Raw genomic sequence first — 13,433 nt, 5'->3', positions numbered from 1 at the left:
AATTAACTAAGTTAATATTTATTTATTTAGCAAATTCGAATCAATCAATGTTATATAATATTATAATACTTATTTTTATGTATTTTAACAGCCTTTTTACAGACTAATCGAGACTTTAAGGCAATTACTTAACTATGAATAACAAAACTTTCATTTTCAAAGTATTATCTGTTCAAATTAATGTAAACTGAAGCACATTACAACAAATATCTTTAGTATTCTTTTATTATCTAAATCGAATATTATACAATAAATCTAGTAATCTAATACATCAAGTATCGAAAATCGTCAGGGCGGCACTCTATGTGCGTCCTACCCTTAAGGAAATAATTTATGTCAGGGATAGCACTCCATGTGCTTCTGTCCCTGCTTAACTTTCATTCGAACGGCACTCAATGTGCTCCTGTTCGTATGCACTCAAGTAATATTTCTATGATATAGACCAATATCAGTTCACCTTTACAGCGTAAGTACTTTTAATATTAACTAGACTAGAGAATGGGTCGGAAAAATGGGTTCCAAGAGATCGACGACTATCAACTATTAATTTGCCTCATCACTTGAACTACAACTGGGAGCATCGTAACTAAGCCAAGGAAATATTTTGTCGATGGCAATTATTCCTTCGTAACGCCTGCCTTTACGAGTAAGTGGGGTATCTTCAACCAAGAACCGATCATTAGGTAATATCTTTTTGATCTTAAATGGCCCTTGGCATTTAGGTTCCAACTTCTTAGATTGACCAGTACCCGATCCAATTGCTTTAATTATCCTCACTAAATCACCTTCTTTATACTTAGTACATTGTTTACGTTTTTTATCAAATCTTTCTTTGTTCAACTCTTGATTTTTCTGTATTAACTTACTAGCTTCACTCCTAATTTCATCAAGGGGTTTATTTACCATACCGTTTCCTACATCTTCTATAACGTCGCTAAGCGTACCTTGGGTCGGGTTAGTAACTTTTCGACCAAACAGCATTTCTGTCGGAGTCTTTTGGGTGACTTCGTGAATGGAGGTGTTAATGCCAAGTTGCACATCATTTACGTATTCGTCCCATGTATTAGGATCTTTCCCGTGGGACATTGTACCAAGAGCTGATAAAATCGTGCGATTATATCGCTCAACTTGGCCGTTGGCACGAGGTGTGGCGACTGAATTCAGGATGTGCTTAATGCCCCGTGAATTTACAAATGTTTTAAATTTCTTACTAGTGAAACTCGTGCCTCTGTCAGTAATGAGGCGCGAGGGGGTACCAAACAGACTAAATAAAGTATTAAAAGCCTTTATACTGGCCTTGGTTTTCGTGCTACGTACAGGAGTCAGGTGTATATATTTTGTGAATGAGTCCACTATCACTAATAAGTAAGCGTTCTTGTGTTTACTGCGGATGAAAGGACCAAGGTGATCAGCATGTATTGTGTGGAAGGGGATCTCTACCTTCGGTATCGGGTGCAAGGAACCTTCTTTAGCACCGGACGGTACTTTATGATGAGCACATTTAAGGCATGCTGACACATATTTCTTTACAAATTTCCTCATTTTCGGGAACCAAAAATATGTGCGTATTCGTTGCAACGTTTTTTCGAATCCGAAATGTCCAACATCGTCATGGTTGAACTTTAGAACCTGCCACCGAACTCCTTTTGGAACAACCCACCGCATAGTGTTTTCATCTATGAAACGATAAACACGACCATTTTGTACTTTGTATTCTTTTCGTATTTCCGCGATTTTTGCCATTTCAGGGTCTTCTAACACTTCTTTTATGCGTTTGACTTCAGAGTCTGCCATTTGAACGGTGGATATCCAGTCGTCTAATTTAATAGACAACACATCTAATGTGAGTATGTCCGGTTCATTATTGTTTGTCACAGGGCTCCTACTTAGTGCATCGACATGGGCCATTCTTTCACCAGGCCGATACTCTACTTCGCAATCGAATTCTAAAAACTGGATCCACCATCTTGATATTCGTGGAATTAAGTCACGCTTGGTGAAAGTACTGCGCAAAGCGTTGCAATCTGTCACAATAGTGAATTTAATTCCCAAAAGGTAAGTTCGGAATTTATTGAGTGCACTGACGACAGCCAGTGTCTCTAACTCAAACGAGTGTAGCTTTTGTTCATCTGCTGTTGTTTGGCGGCTGAAATATGCCACCGGCCGCCATTTCTCCGTGCCAGTTTTTTGTAGTAAAATTCCTCCCAAACCCAGTTTACAAGCATCCGTGTGTAACTGTGTTTCCGCTGTATGATCATACAAAGCTAACACAGGCCGCTCCACTAGACAACGTTTCAAGGAATTAAACGATTCTGTTTCAGTCTTACTCCATTTCCAAGGAACGTCCTTTTTCAGGAGTGTGGTTAAGGGTCTAGCTATCAAGGCAAAATCCTTAACAAAACGTCGAAAGAAGCTCGCTAGACCGATAAATCTCCGAACGTCATGTTGGTTTAAAGGAGTAGGAAACTTTGTGACCGCATTTGTTTTCAGTTCCCCTGGTTTAACACCTTTCCCATCTATTTCAAACCCGAGAAAATCGATCTTTTCCTGGAAAAAATGACATTTTTCCATTTTTAGAGTGAGTCCGCTTTCTTTTAGAACAGAAAAGACTTCCTCTAATCGCATCAATCCTTCATCGATCGATTTAGCCGGAATTAAAATATCGTCCATGTAGACCACGACATATTTTAATTTGGCCTTGTTTAAAATCTTGTGGATGGTCCTTTGAAAGACGGCAGGCGCGTTTGCTAACCCAAAGGGCATACGAGTGTACTCGTATTGCCCATCGGGCGTTACGAACGACGTCTTTTCAATGGAATCCTCGGCGATTGGAATTTGATAGTAGCCCGAGGCTAGATCGAGAGTAGTGAATATGCTATGTCCCGTCAATTGGTCTAAGAGATCATCAATCCGAGGAAGTGGATAATGATCTCTTTTAGTCTTTCTGTTGATGGCCCGGTAATCTACGCACAGTCGTTTTTCGCCCGATTTCTTTTGCACCAATACAATAGGGCTTGCATAAGGGGAGTGCGATTCACGAATTATCCCGTTCTCGACCATGTCGTTGATCATGCCCTGTACCAGTTTCCTCTCCGGAAATGACAACCTGTAAGGTCTGTAGACAACTGGCTCAGTGTCTTTAAGTTGTATAACCATTTCAGATACTGTCGTGAAGCCTAAATCGTGCAATCCACTTGAAAAACAACACTCGTACTTCTTAACCAGCTTCTTTAATTTTTCTTTGTCGGAGTCAGCAAGCCCTTCAGCGCAGTTTAATGTAAGGAGCTGATCTTGTGAACTCGAAACTGTGACATTCATTATACTTTTGCTTAAAGAAGCAAACCTCGCTCGCGTAATCAGGAAGTCTTTAACCAGGCTGACTGGTTCCGTACAAACGTTTTGTATGAGAACTGAAGTTTCACCCGATTTAATTACGTATTCCCCTGGGAATAGGTAGTATTCGCTACCGGTATCTCCTCGCACAGACCCCCTAACATATATATTACCGTTATGTAATGAGTCTGCTTTAACCGGAACAGCTTTTATTTGTCCGGGTTCAATCGAAACATCATTACGATTTCGCAATAATAGTTTAATATCGTTATCGGGTTCAACACTTTCGAACTGTAAATCTGCGGCGGTTTTTGTGATTCGAATGCAAGGCCTTTCTGTGAAACTATGCCCCAATAACACTGGATAATTAATCAAGTGATCATCAACAATATACGCTTCGACTTTTTCTTCGGTCACGTCGTGAATTCGTATTGTAACGAAAGTTTTTCCCTTTGGCAAATACGGCACATTTCCAAGCCCACGTAATAGTGGACTATTTACTGGCTGCCACCCGAGTCCCATTCTTTTCGCGTCACACTCCCTGATCAAGGTTGCCTCGCTACCTAAATCTACTTGACATAGCACTGACTGGCCCTCTACAGTTATCAGGATCTTGTACTTGCTATTCAGATCATCACTGTAAGGAATATCTGTCACTTTGTTCGGGTTTGGACCAGATTCAATCGCCAGATCATTTTCATCAATAGAGACTTTTAGAACATGTTTCTCTTTTGGATCAGATTTTTGACCAGCCTTTATAGGACATTGTGTAATGTTATGACCAATAAGTTTACAAAAGTTACATCTGGTAATTGGTTTTGGACATCTAAAACTAACGTGACCGACTTCCTTGCAGTTATAACAAGTAACGCTATCAGATCCTTGACGAGGTTTTGAAGAGTCTTTAGTGCTGGTTTCGGTGCCCCTATTTGTTGCTCGAGAATAGCCCGGTCTAGAGTACTGTTTATCTTTCCTAATTTCAGAACTATCTTTTGTGTGAGGTCGAACGGTTTTAAGGAATTCTAATACTTCCTCTGGCCTGTAAAATTTTGCGGCCTGCGCACCCAACCTCACACTCCTGTCATCTATCCCGTGTACAACACAATCTACCGCTTGTTTACCGTATATTTTACAGCGATTTAATAGATTTATTTTTGCATAATAGTACAGTTCCAGTGGTTCTCCAAAGCGCGCCCTTTTGTTAAGCATTTCGGTTAATAGTTCCGCGTAATTTTCTATTGATGGGAATGATTCAGTTAATAGCACTTTCCATTCGGACCATGTTCGCTTAAGAGAAGGGAGGCCTTGGTACCACAACCTTGCTTGGCCTACCAGCTTAGGTAACGCATAGTGTATTGTTTGCTTGTCATTCCACCCATATATATCTGCACATTCATCGACCTTGCTTATCCAGATGCTAACAGTCTGCTCCTTACAAAGCGGGTCAAATTCAGGAAGTACGTTATTCAGAGCTGGTAAACTATCACGTTCTCCAGACCGATTCTTAAAAAGATTCAGTAATTCTTCAAAAAAAACTGATGCTGGTTCATACCTAGATCCTCTGTCACGCGAAGTGCTCCTCCGCTCTCGCTGAAGAGACTCTCTTTTCTGTCGGCGCTCCGATGACTGGCCTCGGCCCCGCTCTCGCTCTAACTGGCTCTGTAGAACTTCTACTCTTTGTTTTTCTATCTCTAGCTGTTCTTCCATATCTCTTACATATGTAGCTCTGTCATTCCGGCAGTCGCGTAAACGACTGCGACTACGATCACGTGAATGATAGCTTGAACTGGGACTGCGCAATATGCGAGTCCCACTGCGTTGAAATCTGTCATTAGGCCTTCCTAGTTCTCGTCTCCGACTTTGGTAGTGGTCTTCTTGTATGTCTGGACTTTCATTTCTATCCAAACCACCAATACGACAACGGTTTTGGGTGGCAGTTTGCAGTAACGGGCTCTTGGATGGTGTTGCTCGATTTCCTCTCAACTCCTCATCAATATCCATTGTCTGAAACTTGAAATATCACTGCGTCAAACCAATTTGAAGTAGTAATATTGTACGTTTGTGGTTAACTCGTTTCAACACGATTATATTGATAAAAGTTAGTAGATATCAGCTATTTTCCGTCTACACAAATATACAAAAATACTATGTACTCGTACTTATATTCTGAAACTGTGACTCTGTATAACACGTGTCCCCCATACACAATCAAAGGGGAGCCCTGGTAGGGGTTGCATTAGGTTCATTTAACACAATGGTAACATGTTACAATGCAGCCCCCGCACGACCAGAGAGTAGCCCCGGCCACGTGCACCAGGTTACACAATGATTGCACTGCTTTCGAACTAACTTAACGCGGTGTAACATGTATGTAGCCCTTGCACGACCAGAGGGTAGCCCTGGCCACGTGCACTAGGTTACACAATGATTACACTGCTTTCAAAGTAACTTAACGCGGTGTAACATGTATGTAGCCCTTGCACGACCAGAGGGTAGCCCTGGCCACGTGCACTAGGTTACACAATGATTACACTGCTTTCGAACTAACTTAACGCGGTGTAACATGTATGTAGCCCTTGCACGACCAGAGGGTAGCCCTGGCCACGTGCACTAGGTCACACAATGATTACACTGCTTTCAAAGTAACTTAACGCGGTGTAACATGTATGTAGCCCTTGCACGACCAGAGGGTAGCCCTGGCCACGTGCACTAGGTTACACAATGATTACACTGCTTTCGAACTAACTTAACGCGGTGTAACATGTATGTAGCCCTTGCACGACCAGAGGGTAGCCCTGGCCACGTGCACTAGGTCACACAATGATTACACTGCTTTCGAACTAACTTAACGCGGTGTAACATGTATGTAGCCCTTGCACGACCAGAGGGTAGCCCTGGCCACGTGCACTAGGTCACACAATGATTACACTGCTTTCAAAGTAACTTAACGCGGTGTAACATGTATGTAGCCCTTGCACGACCAGAGGGTAGCCCTGGCCACGTGCACTAGGTTACACAATGATTACACTGCTTTCGAACTAACTTAACGCGGTGTAACATGTATGTAGCCCTTGCACGACCAGAGGGTAGCCCTGGCCACGTGCACTAGGTTACACAATGATTACACTGCTTTCGACCTAAATTAACAATGTCATAACATCCTATACTCTACTGTTCATAAGGAAACGAGAAAATAAAGAAAAAGAAAAAGAAAAAAATAAATAATTACGTACCTTTTAATTTCATGTAGGCGTGTACACAAACTCAATTTGTGTCGATCCCAATTCTGATATGTGAAATCAGAATCAAACACGTTGGATTTTATTTGAATATCTTTTTATTTGATGTAACTTTATCACTGAAAACACAAGTTATTCGTACAACAGCTAAACACCGACTGCCCGCTCTTCGTCGAATGTGCCGAGTCTCGTTTTGCTAACTTGACATTTTTAAAAGATATGATATTTCAGTGTTGCCAATAAAACAATATTATACTTAGTAGTTATTTTAGTAACTATTATCGAATACTAGTTACCATTATTTAGCAATAACGTTACAATAAGAAGAAAAATTTAAAGTTAGAGCCGTAGTAGCCCAGTTGGTAGAAAGCTTGTCTCTCACTTTGAGATCGCAGATTTGAACCCCAGCACAGGTCAAATCCAATGTATGTCGAATTTATTTTCGAATTCATGTTTGTATTATAAGTACTATAGCCGTCCTTCAAATAAAAACACTTTGCACTGTTTAGTTATTTACTCAAGAAGTTAAACTATAAAATATAAAGAATACTGTAAAATAAATCAGTGAAAAACAAATTAACAACAAAAACTATGGCGAGCGGTAGCGAGCGGGCGGGCGGACAGTGCGCTTATTTGGCGCGCGATTAACACCAATAGGTGGCGCGTTTATTTTACTCGCTATAGTCTCCCCCTCCAAGCCTCGTACACGTCCCGTGCGAGACTTGGCACGACGAGGTCGACCACGTTTCTTCTTAGAAACTACCTCTACATCAGTTCCAACGAACGGAACCACAGCACTGGCATGATACTTGCCTACAATGCGGTCCTTCTTATCCTTCAGTTCGTAAGTAGTGGGACTGACAACTTTACCAATTATGAAGGGACCCTCCCTTCTAGGAGCGAATTTAGTCGTGAACCCTCGTGCGGCATTACTCTGGACATGCGACTCCACTAACACATGATCACCTACACGATATTCCGGTCCCGGACGACGACTAACATCAGCAGCATTCTTGCGACGCTCCTGTTCATTCTGGATACGGGCGTTCACCTCGTCCAATTCCTTAGCGAACTGACTCAAATACGGGGTGATCTGAGGTAAGTAATTTTCATTTTCTGCTACCTGACGAATATCATAAGCCAGATCCACAGGCGCACGCATCTCGCGGGCAGGCGTCAGATAGGTAGCAGAATTACCTGTATCATTTAGATGTTTTACAAAAGCTGTGGGGACTCCCCCTGGCTCCAAGATGTCTCGGCACCTGTCGGGCAAAGACAAAACAATACCTTCCTCCTCTCGGGAATCGACAGACGAACATACCAGTTCACGATCGACGCGCTCGTACTCCAAGTGGTATGTCTGAGGATTAGGTTCTGATAAAAATGTAAAAGTGTCGTTACTAAAATTTAGCACCATGCCAGCCTGTTTAATAAAGTTCATCCCTAACAAGGATTCCTTTGCACCAGGCAATATAACAAACTGCGTAGGTATAACAAGTCCACGCACCCTCACGTCTACCTTGGCGACATCAAAAACACCAGAATTTACAGTTCCATTTGCAAGCTTAATACTAGTCCCTACTTTCTTAAACTCGTGGCCATGCGCCAACAAGTGAGCATGCAAACTATCACTAGCAACTGAGTGTTTAGCACCAGTGTCTAATAATGCAGTGCCTTCAGCACCATATACAACGATAGACATCATAGGTCTCTGACGCGAGTCAGTTAGGTTCCCTAAGGCAGCGACAGATTGAAACGCAGTTGTAGAAGAAGGCGAAGACGGCTCCGGCTTCAAGTTACGGCACGTCGAACAATTAGAGCGTATAACGCCGGGCGCACCACATCCGAAGCATGATACGGATGGCGTAGGGCGCGGCGAAGCACCGGTATTCGTAGCAGCAGGAGTCTTGCTATTCTTCAATAATTTCGGACAGGCATCTTTCAGGTGACCAAATTGTTTGCAGTAGGAGCAGCGCGGTTTGGATCTACTTCTTGTAGCAGATGGCGCGTTGGGAGCAGGCGTAGCAGGTGGTACAAAAGAAGCAGGCTCGGCAGAAACAGAAGGCTGTGAGGTAAGTGTCTCAATGATCCTCTCAGGATGGCCCTCGTCAAGCAGTTCTTCCACACGTCTGGTAAGTTCCAACATCTCCGCAAACGTTTTAAATGTCGTACGACCAATTTTCTTTCTAATACGTCGATGCAACAAGCCATAGACCATATCCAGCTGTGTTTCTTCAGACAAAGTTTCAGGCGGTAATTGTCCAATTAGAGCCCGAGCATGACACACAAATATGTCCGTTGGCTCCTCCCCCTGTTCCTTACTAAACAGCCGACGAAACACCTTATGGGGCGGCAGGAGTGCTCCATAAGTTTGTTGCAGCAGGGTAATAGCTTCTTGCCAGCATACTACTTGATGCTTTATACCTTGCCACCAAGTAGCAGCCAAATCTGTTAGTAGCATAGGCAAACCTCTCAAAGCCATGTCATCAGTTACTCCAACACATTCTTTATAGATAAGCACAGCATCAATGAATATCTGGACATCACCCGTTCCATTAAATCGTGCAGTACACCGTGACAAGTTACCAGAGGATGCTGATGGCGCTCGAACGGTACTGAGAATCTGCATCAATTGTTGATCTGTAACCATCATAGGAGTCGCAGGTGTCAAAGATAGATTAGGCAGGTTAGTAGCTTGGTGTCCATAATAGCTTGAAGATGGATGAGTAAAGCCATGCTGTTGGTATGCCATTTGAGGGTAAGACATAACAGATGTTAGTGGTGGTACACACTGTGCTTGTGTGTAATGCAGGTAAGGCGACGAATACTGTGGCGCAGTAGGGAAACCATGCTGATACACGGCGTGTGGCGCAGACAGTACATGCGCTGGTGACACGACGGGAATGTTGGAGACAGCAGGGATCTGTACCACAGGTGTCGTAACTACCGATTGAACCATCTGAGGTATACATTCTCTGGAGACTTCATCCGCCCACAACACCCTTGTTGTGGCAGATGTTAGTGGTGAGGTCATCACAGGAGCAGCAGAACTCGGCAACACAGGCGAAGCTGGAGAAATGCCGGCAGACACTGCTGGAGCGGTACCAGAACCATCCGGCACCGGCAACGACTCTAGAGGAGCCGTCGTGACGGGACACGCATCCATATCTTGTCCAGTCGGACTAGCAGCACGAGAACGCGTAACCACCATAATTACAGTCAGAATGTTCACAAGAATATCAGTAATATTATCAGTTGTTCAGTTCTACCAAGTTTTCAAAGTTCACAAAATTATTTTATAAAGTTCTGCCAAATCCTATTATCATTTGAATTAAAAATGTAAAAAATATTATGAACGTGTCTCCGAATTTTTCACGTCACTTTGACAGTTTAGTCTATGATATATACAGTTCGAAGGTTGGCACTACCAGCTTTCTGTCACTGTCACTTGTCAAAAATGTCCGAATAGGAAAAGGAAGTTCACTACAGTTATTATGTTGGCAGCACTTTTTTCTCAACACACGCGGTGTGAAATGCAACGAATAAAATGTTCGAACAAAACTTGTAAAAAGTAGAATGTAATATGCAACACAACACTGTTTTTATGATAATACAAATGTCCAAAAACATTAACTGATATTGAATGTCCGTAAGAAAACTGTATACGACAGTTTTTGAACCCAAAATTGACGAAAAGTCAATGACCGCGTACGCGCAGTTTCACTGATTTTACACTGAAATCCTTTATAATTTCGCTGAAATACGATGTCGACGAAGTTACAGGTGTCCATCAACCCGAAAAAACTTGTCAAGTCCCAAATCGTACACAAAAACAACGAAAATACAGTTCCACACAATGTTTTCACTCGATGTTCGGCCACACGTTGGGCAGCCAGTTTTATAGCCGTCCTTCAAATAAAAACACTTTGCACTGTTTAGTTATTTACTCAAGAAGTTAAACTATAAAATATAAAGAATACTGTAAAATAAATCAGTGAAAAACAAATTAACAACAAAAACTATGGCGAGCGGTAGCGAGCGGGCGGGCGGACAGTGCGCTTATTTGGCGCGCGATTAACACCAATAGGTGGCGCGTTTATTTTACTCGCTATAGTACATGATTATCACGTGCTCAGCGGTGAAGAAAAACATCGTGAGGAAACCCACATTCTCGAGGAATTCATTAAGTATGTGACCTAACCGGTATTGGGCTGGTTTTACCTTCGCGGGTTGGAAGGTCAGACAAGCAGTCGCTTCTGTAAAAAACCGGTCCTATCCAATTTTCAGGTTAGATAACCGGACCCCGTGAAAAACGGAGATGTTGATGATTGCGCACAGGTTTGAACACTTGTATATACCTCGTTAAACACTTCAACGTTTTTATATTTTGTATCGTGTCGTCTTTTGTAACAAAAAGACCTCACCTTTTATTGTTTATTTTTTTAATATAGGAATTCGTAGCGTAGCGCGTAGGTACCAAGAAGCTGGGTGTCTATAGACGTTTTTTCATTCACATTACAGAACCTAACCCTATGAACGAATATCTACATTATAGGCATTTGTAAAATCGACCTTATCTGTTGCCTGCCCATATCTCCTCGGTCTTTTTCTTAGGTAGCCATTGTCCATGTATTTACTTACACACCTACAAGACCCGAGCATCCACTTGTTATGCCTTGTGCGTTCCGTTTGTAGGTATCTAATCTCTGCTATCTGATTGAGTTTCTAGTGCGTATCTAAACTTGCCGTCTACGTAACTATTTGCCATTGGTTTGTTTACTTAGCACTATTGGACGTGCGTAATTATCTTCCTGTGCATAAACAGTCTACAAACCTACAAACAAACGCTCCACGGCAGCCCTCCCCTTAGTCAACCGGAAGGCGTACAGAGCTTACTCCATCACGTTGCTCCAACACGTATTTGTGAAGGCATTTGGGTTAGTAGCGAACCCATTCGAGTATTTCAAATCATCTTTGTATTTAAAATCGATCAGTTTCAAAACTCTTAGGGATAACAGCTGACTCATAGTAATTATATCACAGCCTATAACTACACACTTATAAATGTAAACAAATATTGTCATATATTTATGGCTTTAATGGTACAAATAAAGATATTATTATTATTATATTATCTCTTATTCTTAAGTCCTGGCAACATGGGCTTCGCTCTATTGAACCTCCAAACCAATCAGCAAAAATGTGGAGAATTAATATAGGTACCTGGTACCTACATAGGTGCTTACAGTTAGACTTCATCTTGGTCAGGACCATTCTGATTAGGTACCGAATGTTGAATTGGAATTAATGCAATGTAAAGTTTTCATCACAGAAATGAAATATACTTAAGAACATTATTTCTGAACGAATAAATAGACAGTCAATATAAATAATAAAAACCGTTTAGGGGTGCTAATCGGAAGAAAAGTAATTTAAATACATTTTACGTTGAAATAAAAAATACTTTTTATATTATCGAAATATTTATTTGCCCCACTTAATGTTTATGATTTTAAATGATATTAAAAGCTACCCCTACTTACAAAAAGAAAACCATCAAAATCGGACCTGTCCCTGGCAAATTAGAAGTGAAACCGTAGTATTCTCAATTAGGAGTGTAACCCTTCATTACCACCACTCAAAAATGTAACCTTTAATGAGGGACTTTCCAGGCTACTTTCACCAAAAACAATATCTGCATTGTATAACTTTAATGTGATAATTTACCATTTTCTCATTACTCGGGTGTCGGGTGCATATCTAATTATTCCAAAATACAATGTACTTAATGGCAAAAGCATATTATATTAAAATAATTGTTGCCTGATATTTGAATCACATTATGTAAAGAATTACGTTGCTACCTACCTATATTGCTTCTCTGTATTTTGATCAGAATAATAATGGGTGGAAGATGTAATTGTGCCTGGGCGTAATAAAAAGGATCATCACTTTTACCCAAAAGCAAAGCCAAATATGCATAATTATGTCTGTTAGAAGAAAAATTTGTACAGCGCCATCTAAGTATACTTATTGTTTTTATTTTTGACGAACAAAAAACAAGGACCAAGGTATTTGAATTCTAATACTTGGTCTTTGCACAAAAAAGTATACTAACGCCACCTCGTAAGCATTATGTTTAAATATTGTTGTCATGGTAATACACAAGATGTCGCTTTATTAAAATAGTCCACCCAATAGTAGAAAGGTATCTGAACAGATGGCGCTGTTAGACTAATTTTTGTAACAAGTTTCGCAATAATAATAATATTACAGCAAAGATGGCGCTAGTAGGACAACGACGGACGAGAACAAGAGCACGCCGAGAGGCTGGCTGATTTACGGGGCGCGGAAAAATCAACTAAGTGTTTAAACCCGTAAAAGAGACTTCTTGTTCTACAGGACTACGAATAATGGCTTTTGCGCTTTTTGCTTAGGCCCACCCCACCTAAGCAAAAAGCTTTCCTTTAGGCTTTTTGGTGCTTGTTATCAAGATTTTTAATCCTTCGTAGTGGGTAGGTATTCTTCAGTACCTAACGTATTATATTATACACCAGTGGTATTCTTTGGTACAAAAATAATAAATATATTGTTGTATGTGTACCTAAATAAGAAAGTAATAAGTAAGTATATTAATAATATATATTTCGCTAAGTAACTTTAATGTCCCCGTGTGAGATGGTGCTTACTTATATTACGGCTAGCCGTTATGAAACAGGTGCTGCCTAGTTGTCAATAAATCTCTTTATTGTTTTATTTCGTCAGATAAAGTGCCCTATAATGTTAAATTATAGTACTACGCGGCTAAATCTGGTTAATTATTGACCCGCCGCATTACAAAACGGTTGTTTAATTTGTGAT

Source organism: Pectinophora gossypiella, chromosome Z (genome assembly GCF_024362695.1).
Source record: "Pectinophora gossypiella chromosome Z, ilPecGoss1.1, whole genome shotgun sequence".
Classification (NCBI taxonomy): Eukaryota; Metazoa; Arthropoda; class Insecta; order Lepidoptera; family Gelechiidae; genus Pectinophora; species Pectinophora gossypiella.
This window is presented reverse-complemented; position numbering follows the sequence as displayed.